The sequence below is a fragment of the Ambystoma mexicanum genome, chromosome 9 (assembly GCF_040938575.1).
Source record: "Ambystoma mexicanum isolate Mex_15411 chromosome 9, UKY_AmexF1_1, whole genome shotgun sequence".
Taxonomy (NCBI): Eukaryota; Metazoa; Chordata; class Amphibia; order Caudata; family Ambystomatidae; genus Ambystoma; species Ambystoma mexicanum.
Genome location: NC_090931.1, coordinates 942450121 through 942466476, shown reverse-complemented (window position 1 = coordinate 942466476; position 16356 = coordinate 942450121). Strand labels below are relative to the sequence as shown.

Genomic DNA, 16356 nt, shown 5'->3' with positions numbered 1-16356 from the left:
TCTGCAGTTTGCAAAAATCAACAAAGCCCTGGACTGTTTCGAGGGAGAAAATGGCGCTTGTAAGCAGATTGTGAAAAAAAAACGCAAAGAATGCAGCAAATTCCTTTTTTGTTTGAAGAAAATTTACAACTTGGTAATAGTCATTTTTATGGGCTGCCGGTGCAGCGGATTGGCTGCTAGCGGTCATGTGCACGCGGCGCTCGCCTCCATGGCCTTCTCACTGATTTCCCTGGCGGATTTTGCCCTGCATTCTGCCTGTAGAGAGAGCCTCATCCCTTCTTTTTCTAACCTTTGTCTCCGAAGTGGTGCACTAGAGTGAGTGTGACGCTGCCTCGCAGTTTCATTTCATTTCCTGGCTCTAAGAGCCTCCGGTTTCCCCACGGCTGCTTCCTCCTCTCGGCAGGGCGAGCCGCCTGCTGCTCCTCGGTGCTGGGGGAGGAACCAGGCTCAGCTCAGCTCTACCGGGCAACATTAGCCCACCTCGTCCCCGACGGCGTTATACCGTGTGCCCCCACAACAGACGTCAAGAAGATCGAAAATGGATTGCCTCGGCCGCCCAGCCCCCATCGTGTGTCTACCTGCCCCCTCGTGCCTACCTGCCCGAAACCGTGGTGAGTATGACTCTCCTACACAGAACTGTGAGGGTGTGTACGTGTGTGGTGAGATGGTGGCAAGGGCAGCAGTGCTGTGGGCAATTGCATGCTGCCTTTGGTTGTGGCGAGGGTGGTACACAGTGGGTGCTGGTTGGCATGGGTTGGGGGAAGTTGTGAGAACAGTGCTGTCTCTGAAGACTTTGGATACTTATAACATCAATGTTAATGTTATTATTAAGTGGTAAAGTGGAGCTGCACGGCAGAGACACAAAATGGACGAGGGCGTAAAGGATAACCTAGTTTATATTAAAGGCTCGTCACCAGGAGAGCTGTCTTTATTATGGAACGATTAATGCCATAACCAGGTGGGTCAAATCCTGCCTATATTGTGTTAGAAATAAACCACAAGAGGTGTTCAGGCAGCGTTCACTCTATTACCGGAAACTAAAGCTGTGGTCTGTTCTAGATCGCAGGTTTTCTTTCACAGACCATTAAAGATTAACAGGTGCTTCTCGGCGTAGAATGTTCCTTGTTAATAATTTGTGAAGTCAAAAATGACTGGACACGTAGTGCCTTTAAAGACTAAACCCTAGATTGGGAATTCTGGAAATTGTGGTTTAGGCGGACTGACGTCATACATCACTTCACCTGTGACATCTTGACTCTGAAAAATGGGCTAACGAAAAAAAGCAAATTAAAAAATAAAACACACACACACATTTAGAACAGGGCTCCTCATATATGTTCGTTTGTTCTCGGCTGGTGTGAAAAATAGCTGTTGTGCAATATCGAAAATAACGCAACCACTCGCCATTAAAGAGCCGTGAAAGAAAAGGAGTGGCTCCCGACTTCAAGTGAAATGTATTTTATTGATAGCACGGGATATGTTCTCAACCATCTTATCACAAGCCATAGCAGTGATGTGCCAGAATGACATATCAGGGGGTTATGAAGTGATGTGGGGTTCCAGCTCACCTATTGCTAATGGAAAGCCGCCTTTCCAGTAGTAAGGCGCTCATGGCTGCGCTTTGAAGGTGCCACTTTGTCGATATCACTTTTAGTATCGTTGCCCGCCATCTTGGTTCAGAAGCAGCCGAAGCTGTTCTGGATAATGTATGATTGTACTGCTATCGGAGGGCCGCAATGTGGTAACATGTGTCCATGCAAGCTATCTGTCTGTGCGGCTATTTGTGCCTATCTGTCTGTCATATTTGTCTATCTGTCTGTCCTATCGATCGGCCCTATCTATCTGTCGTATCTCTCTATCTGTCCTATATATCGTTCTATCTGCCATATCTATGTCTCTATGTCATCTATCCACCTGTTTGTCTACCTGGATGTCTTTGTGTATCAACGCACTCATCTCTGGGTGATCTGTCTATCTGTCTGTCGGTCAGTCTTTTTTACAAGCTGCCTTGCTTTGTCCGATTAAAGACTCTACCCATGCATGTCTGCCAGTCAATATGTCGAATTCCCTTGCTGTCGGTCTACTCCATCTGTATACTTTCTATCCCTAGCTATAACTTCTCTAGCTAATGCTAAGTCTACATTTTATCTATCGCTATCCAGCTGTCAAAATCCGCCCTGAGTACTATGTCGACGTGCCTTTCCCACCCTGTCGTCTTGCTCCTCTATCCCAACCCAACATGGCGAACAAGGAGTATATTTAAAACATATCCGTGTTCCAAATTGTTCATCCAAATTAAAGATGAGCGAGGTTCTGCCTCTGCGGCTGAGAAAGACACGTGGAAAGTTGATTTTAAATGTAGTTTTTTGAAAGGAAGATTATCCTAAGAAGTGTGTATACTATGTATGTGAATAGTCATCTCTCGCTCTTTCACTCTCTCTCTCTCTCTCTCCAGAGAGAGAGAGAGAGAGAGAGAGCGAGAGAATGTGATTTGGTTTAACATGTAAAACATTCCCAAAGGGATAGCTACAGCTATATATGTATCCCGAAAATACAACCGACAGCTGACCGTTTAACTAAAACGATATTTTTTCAGACATGTAAATGTACGTATAGAGTCATAGGGCCTGATTTACACAAATGTTTTCAATTGGGTTTACCATGTTTGTAAATCAGGCCCTAAGTTGCTTTCTGGGGAGAATGTTAGGAGGGGGGGGGGGGGTTGAAGAGTGGGGGGAGGATGTTCGTGTGTGCACGAGTGCCTGGTGTGGATGTGACCTGTGTGCTGAATGAGGGGAGCCAGGATACCGCACTGCGGCGCCGACTTCCATTTTAAAATCCACCCAAGCATGTTCTCGGTAAACATGCTCGTTTTCGAAAACACCAGGCTTATGGTCTAAATTAAGGATAACATTTGAATCACACCGTGAACTAAAAGCATATACATCGAATGGGGTCGTTTATGTGTAAAGTTTCGGGAAATATGCGAAGTCAAGTGAGTCTCTTGTTGGTTAACAATCGAAACTATTTCTAAAATCGGAACACGAAACTTCCTTTCCTATTTGTAAAAGAAAATACCACTACTGGTCTGAAGGTTTTTGTGGGTACGTTTTGAAGCGAGGCTTCAGGTTCTATAAATACAGAAGAGTGTTTAACAAGTTTACGTTTTTAAGGAAGCGGTTGCCCGCAAAGGTCAGAGAGAGAGGTTTATTTTGTTTAAGGCAGGAGTTTTTTAAGCGATGCATTTGGCCAGCAGTGGTTTATGGGCTCTGGGAGAAGAGGAGGCCAGAACAAAGACAGTATTTCACTCCTGGCCGGCAGACAGCTGCTAAAGGTATTTACGACTTTGCTGCACTGCGGCACTGAATGCTGCTGTGGCGGCGACTGCCAGGAAGCGCCGGAAGTCGGCAGCGGTTCCCACATACACATGCAAATTGGAAAGTGGATGCAATTTGTGCAAACTTGCCCTTTCGAGGCTTTGCAAATAAAGGAAGCCCTTTTTTCGGAAATACTCTTTCCTGAAACGTATCTGTGGGTACCCCTGGCCCTAGTTTCGCGGACAACACGGGGGGTGGGTTCGATGCCTCTGTATTTTTCTAAACCCGTAGTAATGCAGGACCCTTAACCGTTCGGAATAACCAGTATTTAATTCATTTTGTTCTCAGTTCTCATCTGAAAGCTGCACACCGTGCATGTAAGAGTATAATAGGCTCCTCCCTAGTAAATGGTCCGCACTGCAACTGACAACTCTTCTGTTTTAAAAAGATCCTTAAATGTTTCTGAAGCATTAACACGCGTATCTCACCGCCAAACACAGATAAGGTAGCTTCCCACACGCTACTCATTGTTTCCCAATATGTAATAGCCATGCTTCGCTTCCACTGATAGGCATTTACACACAAGCACGCGTGACCTGGCTCACTGGAGTACATATGCACGGAGACAAAGACACACCTCACTTAAAGGCACACATCGCAGTCAGGAATGCAACCATCTCATACATAATTGTATTGACATGTTTCGCCGATAATACACAAATACACTTCCCTTCACATACGTACTAGCTTGCCTCTATGTGATTCTAAATATTTGTAACACTCACTTCGAAGCTACTTAAAAAACAACACATACAAGCATTCCATTCTCACTAGTCCCTTTCTGAATATTTACACACGCTCACAGCCCACCGAATAATACACACCGGGGCCTGATTCTCAAATAATTTCTCACCGGGTGTATGCCATTGAAAAACGATTTGAGAATTAGGGGGCCTGTGTAATGACCGAAGTGTGAGCGCACGAGCACAGGCGCCCACGCCCACACGCACACTCGCAGGGAAAGTACAACCATGCCGCTCGGAATAAACATCCCCTTATTGACCACGTGTTTTGTACGGGGCATAGCACTTCGAGCGTGAGGACAACCAAATTCCAGGAGAACATCAGAGTAGCAGGGCGATAGAAACGGGAGGAGGGGCCGGAAACATTGCATGATTGTGTGGGTGCGCGTGGGCACGTGATGTGTACAGGGTGCATACATATAAAGTAAGTCAAAGGGAACGGTGGGAGCAGGGGGTATGAAGGTGCAGAGGGAAATGCATCAAACCACATGGGCGAGTCACTGGGGTCGGAGGGGGTGAAAGAAGAGGGACAAAGAACCAAAGGAGGGCAACTGAGGAAGGTGCGTGAAGAACAAAGGGAGACGCTCTGATTAGTACAGAAGAGAGAGAGCGAGAGAGGGAGAGAGGAGGAGGGAGAGAGGGCGAGGGAGAAGGGGGTGCAACAGCAGACAAAGAACAGTGCGATGGGAGGTGTGAAAAGAGGTTGGACGAGGGGAGGGGGAGGCACAGGAACTCACGAAGTAATAAAACGTTCAGGTCGATAAGGCAGGGAGAGGACAGAGGAATGAAAAAGAGAGATGGTGAAGAAGGGAGGGAAGACAGATGGGAAGGAAGGGGGAGAGATGGAGGGATTAAAGAAGGAAGGGAGGAAGGAATGGAGGGACGGAGCAAGAGAGGGAAAGGGAGGATTGGTGAAGGGTAGAATGGGCGAAGGAAGAGTGGAATGGCCGAAAGGGGGATTGAGGAAGAAAGGACGGGTGGAAGGGAGGATAGAGGGAGAGACGGGTGAGGGAGGAAACAAGATAGGGAACAGAAGAAAGGACTTGAGGCTTTGAAGCAAAGAGAGAGGGGAGAGAAATGGAGGAAATAAGGGATGGATGTAGAAAGGATAGGAGAGGGGGGTGAAGGAAGGGTTGGAGGTAGGCAAGCAGGGAGAAGAGGGTGAAATACACAAAGGAAGGGATTGGGGATAACGTGGTGGGGAAAAGAAGACAGGAGAAAGAGGTCGATGATTAAGAGAGGTAAATAGAAGGAAGGGAGCTTTATTTAATGGTCGAGCCAATGGTTGGTGGAAAGGGCTGAACGGCTCGTGGAGAATAAGAAGACATACGATGGGGTGACATCGACAGGAGATGGACGAAGAGGTGACGGTGCCGCCATTGGAACAATATTGAAGGAGGAAGGTATGTGCAAGTGATGCGAGAGAGGGCGCCGGAGCTGAGCGACGAAGAAATAGAGGACCAAACGGTTCACCTGTCCGCTAGACGAGAGAGGGTGATGCTGGAAGATGGAGGGAGAGAGATAAGAAGGGAGGGAGTGAGTGAGTGAGGCTGGGTCCACGATATGAAGAGACCGACACAGGGAAGAGGGAGCAAACAGAAAGGGCAGGGGGTTGGGAAGATGTGAGGGTGTGTGAGAAAGGGTGCATATAGATGGATAGATGGATAGATAGATTACATAGACAGATGGGCAAGACAGGAGAGATTTAGCAAAGAAACAAGAGAAGGGTGGGTGGAGGGATTGAAAGGAGGGGAGAGACCCATATTAGATAGGAAGAGAGAGAAAATTCAAAGACAGATAACGGGCAGACTGTGCGCATAGCCAAGGACAAATAGTTGAACATTGGAGGCGAGCAAGTGTATGATATAAACAGAGTTGACAATAAGGAAGGGGGGGGTGAAGAAGACGCGGGGGCAGTGCACTGATAAAGAGCGGGAGTGGGGTGATAATGAGAGGGTGGAGAGACTGAGGTGATAAAGCGAGGGCTGAGGGTGTGGCGTTATAAAGAGAGGGTGGAGGTGTGGGGTGAAAACGTGGGAGGAGGGAGTAGGGTGATAAAGAGAGGGTGGAGGGAGTGGGGCGATAACGAGCGGGAGGAGGAAGTGGGGTGATGAAGAGAGGGCGGAGGGAGTGGTGTGAAAGAGTGGGAGGAGCGACGGGGTGATAAAAAGAGGTTGGAGGGAGTGGGGGATAAAGAGAGGGCGGAAGAGTGGTGTGATAAAGGGAGGGCGGAATGAGTGGGATGATAAAGAGAGGGTGGGGGAGTGGGGTGATAAGGAGAGGGCAGAGCGAGTGGGGGTGAAAAAGAGGGTTGGGTGAAGGGAAAGTACACGGGAGAAGTAGACAGTAGTGGAAGAAGGTAGATATTGGGGCGGTGGGGAATGAAGGGTGATACGAAGGCGGGGAAATTCATTGGCATAAAGAAAAGAAAAAAATGGAGAGTGAGGAGGAAAGATGGGAGGAAGAACAATACAAAGAGGGAGGGAAAATCGTTTAAATTGAGGTTTATCTAGACTTAAAACGAAGTTGGGAGGAAGATCTGAGGAAGGAAGGAAGGAAGGAAGGAAGGAAGGAAGGAAGGAAGGAAGGAAGGAAGGAAGGAAGGAAGGAAGGAAGGAAGGAAGGAAGGAAGGAAGGAAGGAAGGAAGGAAGGAAGGAAGGAAGGAAGGAAGGGAGGGAGGGAGGGAGGGGGTGACGAGGGGGGACAGGGAAGGAGACAGGGAAGGGGAGGAAGGAGGTAGGAGACGGAAGGAAGGAGGGAGGGAGGGAGGAAGGAGGGGAGGGCGGGGGAAGAAGGAAGGTGGGGGAGGAGAGGTTGGGAGAGACGAAAGAAAGAAAGAAAGAAAGAAAGAAAGAAAGAAAGAAAGAAAGAAAGAAAGAAAGAAAGAAAGAAAGAAAGAAAGAAAGAAAGAAAGAAAGAAAGAAAGAAAGAAAGGAGAGGGAGGAAGGAGAGCAGAAGGGAGGAAGGAAGAAAGGGATGGGGAGGAAGGAGGGAAGGAAGAATGAAAAAGAAAGGAGGGAGGAAGGAGAGGGAGGGAAGGAAGGAAGGGAGGACAGAGGGTGAAGGAGGAAGGGGAAGGAAGGAAGGAAGGAAGGAAGGAAGGAAGGGGGAGGAAGGAAGATGAAGGAGGAGGAAGGGGGAGGGGAAAGGAAGTAAGAAAGGAAGGAGAGAAGGGAGGGGGGCAAGGAGGGAGGGGGGCGAGAAGGAGTCACCCTCCCAAGACTTGCATACATTATGGTGAGAGATAGCACATCCTGTGGTAAGTAGTGGAAATTAAACCCTAACACTAATGCCGCGCATGTGCATGAACAGAAACACCTGCAGACCATGTGCATTTGAAGACGGGCATTTCCTTGTTTCAATGCACATCAACGTCTTCTGAATGCACTACTCATAAATGGGGGTTAGTGGATGAAAGGAGAGAGGGACAAACTGCAGAGGGGCAGCGGAAGACACGAATGTTGAGGGCAAAGGAAACGAAAATAAGACAAGAGACAATCAGTCAACAAGACTGGTGACGGTGAGTGCAGCAGGAAAACAAGCAGGGTAGTGGGCTGGTGATGTAGGCAGACCCTTCCAGGAGGACACACAAAGCAAGGAACGCAGACGGGCGAAGAGACACAAAGCGTTGTGACGTAGAGTCACGGGTAACGTGGGAGAAGGAGGGTGGTGAAAACAGAAAACATGGAAAAAAAGGAGGGGCTGGAGGGGAGGACCATAGAGCAGAAAAATAGGATAAAGACAAGATGGCGACCAAAGGATGGCAGACACCAAATGTTCTGGGGACAGCAGGCCTCATACAGAGACTCTACACCAGCATAAGAGAGAGCGGGTGCAACTGGGTGATGGTATTTAAATTAATGAAAAAATAGAAAATGACACGGGGAGACTAGGGGTCCGATTCATGGAATATTTGCCTGGTTCAAAGTGAATTTGCACTGCTGAAAAATTACTTTGCACTTGCGACACAAACCCTGATTCATGGAACTGTGCAAAGTGTATGTTTGATGTAAAAAGTTCGGGCAAAGTCAGCGCATACTCATTTGTGCAGATCAAAATGACTTTGCCCGGTCTTTCCACTGCAAAATTGCACTTTTCACAGTTCCACGAATCAGGGTTTGTGTGCGCAGTGCAGAGTCACTTTACAGCAGTGCAAATGCACTTTCAAAATATTCCATGAATCGGGCCCTGAATGAGGAAAAGCCAGGTAACGCAGAATGCGTGAGTGAGTAGGAAGCATTGATATTGGCGTGAGCTGGGAGAGCAAACAGGTTTGCATAAATGTTGATCTCTGTCCCTAGCGTGTAGTCTCTCACAACGCCCCGGACCGTATTCAGTGAACGTGGTCGGCATAGACTTTAATATACGCTTGCTGACGAATGCGCCTATTGCTTAGTCTTCTGCTTATGCGCAGACTCTGTTGTTTCCGGTTTAACCCTTGCTGCTATGTCCCCAGTTTCATTCTTTCTTTGTACTCCGTTCAATAAAAAAGCTACGCTTCTTTCATTCGGCGACACTGTCTCCACCCAGCACACCAACTGCTGATGCCATGTATTCACCACCCTCTCCGGGAGTCTGTATGTTTTATCGTAAGACTCATACTCCTCCTTCCATACAGGGCGCCGATGTCTACAGGTTCAGCCTGTTTGCAACCTCTCTCCGTGGTAGTTGTATGTCTGTACACAGGCCACAAGTCGATGGGACATGCGGGTGGACGGTGTATGCACACTTTTTTCAGAGGGCGGACGCTGTCTCCTGTTTGTGTTTTCAAGGAATAAAAAAATAAATCTGTGAGGCCAGACATTTAATGCTTGATTTACAGACTAGTTTTTGAGTGGTAAAATTCCAATGAATAGCGCTTTGGAGCTGAGGCCCTAGGACACCAGGCCACATGACTCTCCAATGTCGTAGGTCTGTGGTGACTGATTATTAACTTTCTGCTGCACAGGATATTTCTTGCAGCAGATTCTCAGACATAAAAGGTGCCCACTTTTTATACTTTGCCAGCAATGCTACGGAACAACTGTTCTCTTGGCAATTTTGCGTATTTGTCCTGTGCACTTTCTTCAATTGGGAAAGACAAATTGAATGAAATGTGCATGTTTCCCTTTAGGATAGGTTTCCTTCTGTGATGTCACTTCCTTTGTACACCAGAGTCCCCCACTTTTTTTTTTTAAGGACCTAGCTATATGGGTCACCTCCAATCTGTCTTCATACTCTTGGATGCATGGACTCTAGAACATGAAAGTGCACTTCTACCCACATATTATAGAAACCTTAACAAGGTCCCTCTCCCCTCATCTGACAAGCCAAAAAGGAAATGGAATAAAATACTTGAAGGGAAAATGCTGCAGCCTCCTGTCATGATGTCTTAGCAGTTCATTGTTCATTCTATAACCCTCTGTCTTTTCGGCATCATAGGATAGAGCAATCCGAAAGTGAAATAGATGCTAACAACTTACTACACAAAATATCGTCTTTTCGGGTAGCTGCTTTGATGTCGAAAATGGCAATGCAAACCCCTTCCCCTGTTTGGTGAGCGTTTAACCCTACTCCTGATTTCTGTGCCTTGAATGCACGGCTTTGCGCTTCAATGAAGTGAACTGAAAATTCCACTCCTGAGAGTAGTCTCCCAGGTTTTCTATATCAAACCTCGTTTCTTCATTTTCTTCTGGGTTGTCTAGGTTATGATAATTGTTTATGTCATATCCAGATATGCACAGTTTAACTTTCAGATCCTCTCCAATATTGAGCCTAAAAGCATTGAGATGGATGAAACACAGAACTGACCCCGGTGGGACTCCACATGTGACCTCCTTTTCCTCCGAATAGGTACTATTTGCCAGTTCCCTCTGCCAACTGTGGCTTAGCCAGTTCCTAACCCTGTTCACCAACCGGATTCTTATTCCCAGGGCCGCCATCTTGTGTATATAGCTGCCACCTGGCCTAGCATCAAGGGATTAACAGACCACAATCTGGTGGTTTCAGATCAGGTAGGGTAGGCCAAGTTATTTTTCGGATTATTTGCAAAAAATGCGCAGGAATGCCTTCTTAGAGATATGTCTTTATTTAATTAAATGCACCAAAGCACGATGGCTGACATCTGCTCAATTTACAGCCAAGTGGCTTGGCTTCCCCGCCCAAAACCTCATCCACTGAGCACAGAATGGGACAATCATGTACATTCGCTTTTTAAAGGCCCAGTGGCTTACTGCGTTTTCATTATGCCTGCCCGGAAAAGTAGACGTGGCATATACCATTGCAGTAGTTTGGGATGACAGCAGGATTGCAGGCAAAGATTACATTATTGGGGATACAGCAAGTGTAATGTGCAAGGAAGGAAGGAAGGAAGGAAGGAAGGAAGGAAGGAAGGAAGGAAGGAAGGAAGGAAGGAAGGAAGGAAGGAAGGAAGGAAGGAAGGAAGGAAGGAAGGAAGGAAGGAAGGAAGGAAGGAAGGAAGGAAGGAAGGAAGGAAGGAAGGAAGGAAGGAAGGAAGGAAGGAAGGAAGGAAGGAAGGAAGGAAGGAAGGAAGGAAGGAAGGAAGGAAGGAAGGAAGGAAGGAAGGAAGGAAGGCAGGCAGGCGGGGGGGGGGGGGGCCAAGAGACACAGCAAGAAGGAAGGAAGGAACGTAAAACACGAATGTGGGGGACCCGGGTAGCGAGAAATGTTGAGACACTAAATGCAATATTCAGATATGTGTGGTGTAAAGAAGATATGATAATAGTAAGGCGATGAACGATGGGGGAGGGGATGCATGCACATCGAATAAAGGAATGGGAGCAGTGCTGCACGTAGAGGTGTAGATGAGCCCCAGAGATGACAATACCCGCGAACTGTAAGAAGGGCCAGTGGGGGGAGAAACAGGGATTTGGGGGCATTATGACCAGGAAAAGAAGGAAATACACGAGGTGGGGTGGGAACCTCGAAAGGACGACGAAAGGGGGGACACCAAGGGCTAAAATGGGCTTGAGGTTGGACGATGCGAGGGACAGGGGCAGCGGCTGGTGAAACGTGCATATAAGTTAAGAGAAGCAAATCTGGGGCGAAGGAGCGAGCATACAAGTGAAAAAGCAGCCCGAATGGGGCGTGGCGAAGGGGGTGATAGGGGCGAGGGAGTGGTCAGAAAGAAAGAGAACGGAAGGATGAATGAGAAGTGTGGATGGAGTCAGAGGCCCGTGCGTGGAAAGCGAAAAATCCTGCACTTCAGACACAGGTGATAGACTGGGGCGCTTGAGAGGTTAAAATTGGGTCTGTTAGTGGTGAAAGGTTCCTTCCGGTGTGCAGTAGCTCTTTATTTGAAGCCCACGGTCCATTCATATGTGTACAGCTTAACTAGTGGCGAGAGCCCAGCAAAGTGCCTCCACAATTCAGGCACGCGCCCAGCTGGGTTACACTGGGCGTGAAGTCCAATGGGCGTGGCCAAGGCAAGTCCTCTGGCCTGATGTTACTTTACAGCACACCGAGTAAACCCAGGAACATGCAGGTGGAAAGCGCAGAGCGGTGTTTCGCACTGACTGACAGCATATAGTTTGTGTGTGGCGAGGGAGATGGGAGGTGTATGGAAGAGTTGGGTGAGAGCCCCCCGAGAACAAAGCGCATGGCGTGTAGGTATGGTAACACACACCGGAAGCTTCAATGGGGACCTACCTAAATGCTGGAAAGGGAGCACGAATGCACCAGCGTACAGGCACGTTTTCTGCACACGCGGTTCTTCAGTGCGTACAGGCGTTTATATTCAGCTTTTAGCAAGTAGTATCGGGGCCATTTGATAAGGTCGGGTGTTGTTTGAAGGATGCCGCTCGCCTATGGCAGCATGCACTGCACTGCCCGCTCTTACGAGTTCTTCTGATGCTGTAGTGCGCAGGGGGAAAGGTGTGAACTGTGTATGTGTGCGTGTGGAGGGATGGGACTGGTCTTTAGGAGAAGCAGGTATGGGTGGTGGGTTCAGGTGTTCACAGTGGGCTTGAGAGAAATAACAGAAATCCCAAATAGATCATCAGACGGAGGGAGAAGGAGCTGTGCACTGGGGGTGTGGGAATCAGGGGAATTCAATGGTGTTGCTCTGGGTTAGCACAGTGCACATAAAGAATTGGAAAACAGACGAAACTAGACACTACCTATCAAGGCAGGTGGTCCATGAGAGGGAGGGGATCAGGAGAAGGCAAGGGCTTCACATCGAGGGTAAAAGAACCAGGAGGCACAATTAGTTAGTCATGAAGTGGGTGTATGGCGGCGAATCCAGGTATCCCACAATGAGAGTGGGGTAGGGGATCCAAGAGGCATAATAAGTTAACTACTGAGTGAGTCTGGATGCAGGATTAATGAGGTGTTAGCTACCTTTATCAGGAGGTCCACGAGACACCATAAATTAACCATTGAGGGAGCATGAACGCAGGAGAAACCACAACTTGTACATCTGAGTGGGGGCCATGAGACATCGTGTGTTAACTACCGAGGGAAGGTGGATGCAAAAGAAACCAGGCACTAAACAATGGCAGTGAGAGATCCAGGAGTAAGGTGATCTGACATCCCGGTTTTGCCGGGACTGTCCGGTAATTGGGTGTTCTGTCCCCCTTTCTCAAGATTATTTTTCCATTGGAAAATGCAGTCGTCCCGGTTTTTGGTAGTAGGTCTTCATAGCTGGCAGTCAGGAATGCACAATCTCGCACAGAAGAAATGCTGCGTTTTATGAATTAATATAGTGGTAGTTTGTGATAAATTAATTCTAATATGTGTTTATTCCACCAGTAACACTTGAACCTCCTTCTCCTCCAACCGGTACTGCAGTGTAGTGCCTGGACAGCCACTTTCAAGCTTTAGTCCTACCTTTATGTTAGTTGCCCTGCCCCGGTTTTTTACTTTTTAAAATCTGGTCACCCTATCCAGGAGGCACACTGAGTTAACCATTAAGAGATGTTGAATGCAGGATACATGAGTTGTTAGATACCAGGGGCAAGAGGTCCATGTAGCACCAAGAGTTAACCATTGCGGTTTGAGGCAAAATAAATAAGTTGTTAGATAGTTGTGCAGAGATAAAATCGCAGAAAAATGATCGTCTGTAAAAAAAAATGCAGCAAAAATGCTGTGGTTTAACCCAGTAAATTTGTACCCATTATACCATTTAAGGGGAGCGGGGGCTGCAGTGGTGTCCCCCGCTCGCTTTAAATTGAATAATGGGTCCAGAGGTTGCAGGGGTGTCCCTTGCATCCATTACACGGATTGCGGTAAACAGCCAGTGTCAGGCGGTCCATGAGGCACCATGAGTTAACCACTGAAGGACGGTGGATGCAGGAGAAGCCACAAACTGCACATTGGAGTCGGGGACCAGGAGAAACCCTAAGTTATCCATGAATGGATAGTGAAGGCATGGGTGGATGCAAGAGAAAGCAGGGGCTACAAAGGGTGTTGGTAAATCCAGGCGATACAATGTTCACCACTGATGTACGGCCGTTACTGGAGAAACCAGACACTACAGATATCAGACACTACACATAGTAGATCCAGGAGAGAGACACAATGAGTTAACCATTGAGCTACGGTGGATGCACGAGAAACCAGAGACTACACACAGCAGATCCAGGAGACACAGTGAGTTAACCATTCAGAGGTGGTATGCAAGAGAAACCAGGTATTACAAAATGAGGGATGGGGAAGTGATCCAAGATGTACAACAAGTGAACTACTGAGTGAAGCTGGATGCAGGATAAATGAGGTATTAAACACTAGAGGTAGGAGGCCTCTGAGACACAATGGGCATCATTCTAACTATGCCGGTCCGGTAACAACGGTGCTGGTAAACCTACCAGCACTGTTTTTACCGGACCGGCACAGTATGACTCTGCCGGCGGGTGCCATCCTGCCCACCAGATTCAGATCGGGCAGAACGGCACTCGCCCACAGAGTTTTACGGAAGCACCAGCACCCTTATTAACGGTGCCGGTGCTTCCGTGGTCCCCATTCCAATTGAGTCCTAATGGGGAATGGGGATTTACAATTACTGGCGCCCGACTTCCCGGGAACACTAGGGTTGTAATCCCTCAGAGTTTCCGGCATGCCAGGTGCCGGTAAAATTTGCAAATCCGCCGGCAACCTGCACGGTTACCGCCTAGCTTGTGATGAGGCCTAATGAGTTTACAATGGAGGGAGGGTGGATTCACGAGAAACCAGGCACTACACCCAGAAGAGGTCAGGTGTAAGCCACCGAGGGGATGGATTCAAGATAAAACAACCTTTACAAATCAGAGCAAGAGATCCATGACGTGCCACGAGTTAAATATGAGTTAACTATTGATAGAAAGTGAAGGCGGGGATCGGGGGGGGGGGGGGGGAGCAGGAGAATCCAGGCAATACACGTCGAGGGCAGTGTATCCGGGAGGCACAAGCCAAGATGAGCCATGAGTTATTACTGAGTGAAGCTGGATGTAGGATAAATGAGGTATGAGGAACTAGACACAGGAGGTACATGAGACACCATGAGTTAACCATTGGGTGAGGGTGGGTGATAGAATGAGCTAAAATCGAGGAAAGGTGAATGATGGGCCAACCAAGTGCAATTGGGCAGGTGGGGGACCTAGAAGACATAGCTAACTCACGCACTCATAGTGGCTAGATACAGGAGAAACCAGGTATCAATGTGTGTTCATTTGTTTCATGTTGTCCACGTCGAGGTATTACATATTCGAGTGCGGGAGAAGCCAAGTATTACAAACTCAGAGAAAGTCAGCATGCTACTAATCCCCCAGCGTGGCACAGTGGGAGTGGAGCTTAAAGAGAACGCACATGGGACACGCCCATAAAAGAAGAATACATGGGAAATCGGGGTTCAAGGAGAGAAGTAAAAACAGATACGAAGAAAAACTATTTGGGAGGAGGTTTGATGCAGGCTGTTCTGTGAGTTGTAAACACATCACATACACACAACGACCCGCGTCCGTTTTATACACAATAGGAGGGTGCAGAGATGTTGTTCAGGTGAAAGTAGGGAGCAGGCATTGGGAGATGGAGTGGTACAGAAGAAGTCGAGCCTTGATGATGGGCAATGTGTGGGTACAGTACTATGGTTTGAGGGAAGCAGTGGCAGTGAATTGAGAGTACATAGATGTAGGTCGGGGTCCTATAGATGTTTTTTGGCGCCACATGGCTAATTTGGGCAACTAGTTGTCAGTTTGCTAGCGGCTGCTAGTCAATGCTAGTCAATGTTTTGTGACCCGACTGGTGCACTTTGGGGCCATATTACAAAATCTGTTAATGCCATATTTGTAAAGAAAGTTTGAAAGCACAGAACAAATAAAGGAAGCAATGGAGAAGTGGATATGAGAAGTGGGAGAGAAGGAAAAAGGGAAGGAAGGAAGGAAGGAAGGAAGGAAGGAAGGAAGGAAGGAAGAGAAGGAAGGAAGGAAGGAAGGAAGGAAGGAAGGAAGGAAGGAAGGAAGGAAGGAAGGAAGGAAGGAAGGAAGGAAGGAAGGAAGGAAGGAAGGAAGGAAGGAAGGAAGGAAGGAAGGAAAGGAAGGAAGGAAGAGAAGGAAGGAAGGAAGGAAGGAAGGAAGGAAGGAAGGAAGGAAGGAAGGAAGGAAGGAAGGAAGGAAGGAAGGAAGGAAGGAAGGAAGGAAGGAAGGAAGGAAGGAAGGAAGGAAGGAAGGAAGGAAGGAAATCTGTTAATGCCATATTTGTAAAGAAAGTTTGAAAGCACAGAACAAATAAAGGAAGCAATGGAGAAGTGGATATGAGAAATGGGAGAGAAGGAAGGAAGGAAGGAAGGAAGGAAGGAAGGAAGGAAGGAAGGAAGGAAGGAAGGAAGGAAGGAAGGAAGGAAGGAAGGAAGGAAGGAAGGAAGGAAGGAAGGAAGGAAGGAAGGAAGGAAGGAAGGAAGGAAGGAAGGAAGGAAGGAAGGAAGGAAGGAAGGAAGGAAGGAAGGAAGGAAGGAAGGAAGGAAGGAAGGGAGGGAGGGAGGGAGGGAGGGAGGGAGGGAGGGAGGGAGGGAGGAAAATGTAGGATGGGGTCTGGCCGAATAATGCGAATAGGGGAAAAATGAATACTCTCTGAACTCTTTGATATTAAGTGGGAGTCTTCTGTGGTATGGTCTACTATTCTCCCGCATTTCGATGGCTGCTCAATTAAACGGTCAGTTTGCTGTGAGCATCGTGGCTACACATCTGTGGAACATATGTGACCTAAAAGGACAATTTTTAGTTTGCTTTCGCTGTTGTAAAACATGTTGCTTGTTAGAGAATCATAA

The 16356-nt window shown here is 47.8% G+C and overlaps 1 protein-coding gene across 3 annotated transcripts in view; it reads left to right on the top strand.

Annotated features, from left to right (window-relative positions):
* The first annotated feature begins 240 nt into the window (after positions 1 to 240).
* The window catches only part of HOXD3 (homeobox D3), a 74426-nt gene continuing 58310 nt past the window's right edge, over positions 241 to 16356 (top strand). Inside the window, exon 1 of one of the 3 annotated variants that reach the window (XM_069616128.1) lies at positions 241 to 611. The gene's annotated coding sequence lies outside the window, so the exon portion shown is untranslated. Of the gene's footprint in view, positions 612 to 2804; positions 5524 to 7361; positions 7381 to 16356 lie in introns of those variants that run through there. The other 2 variants (XM_069616125.1, XM_069616126.1) reach the window with 2 other exon arrangements.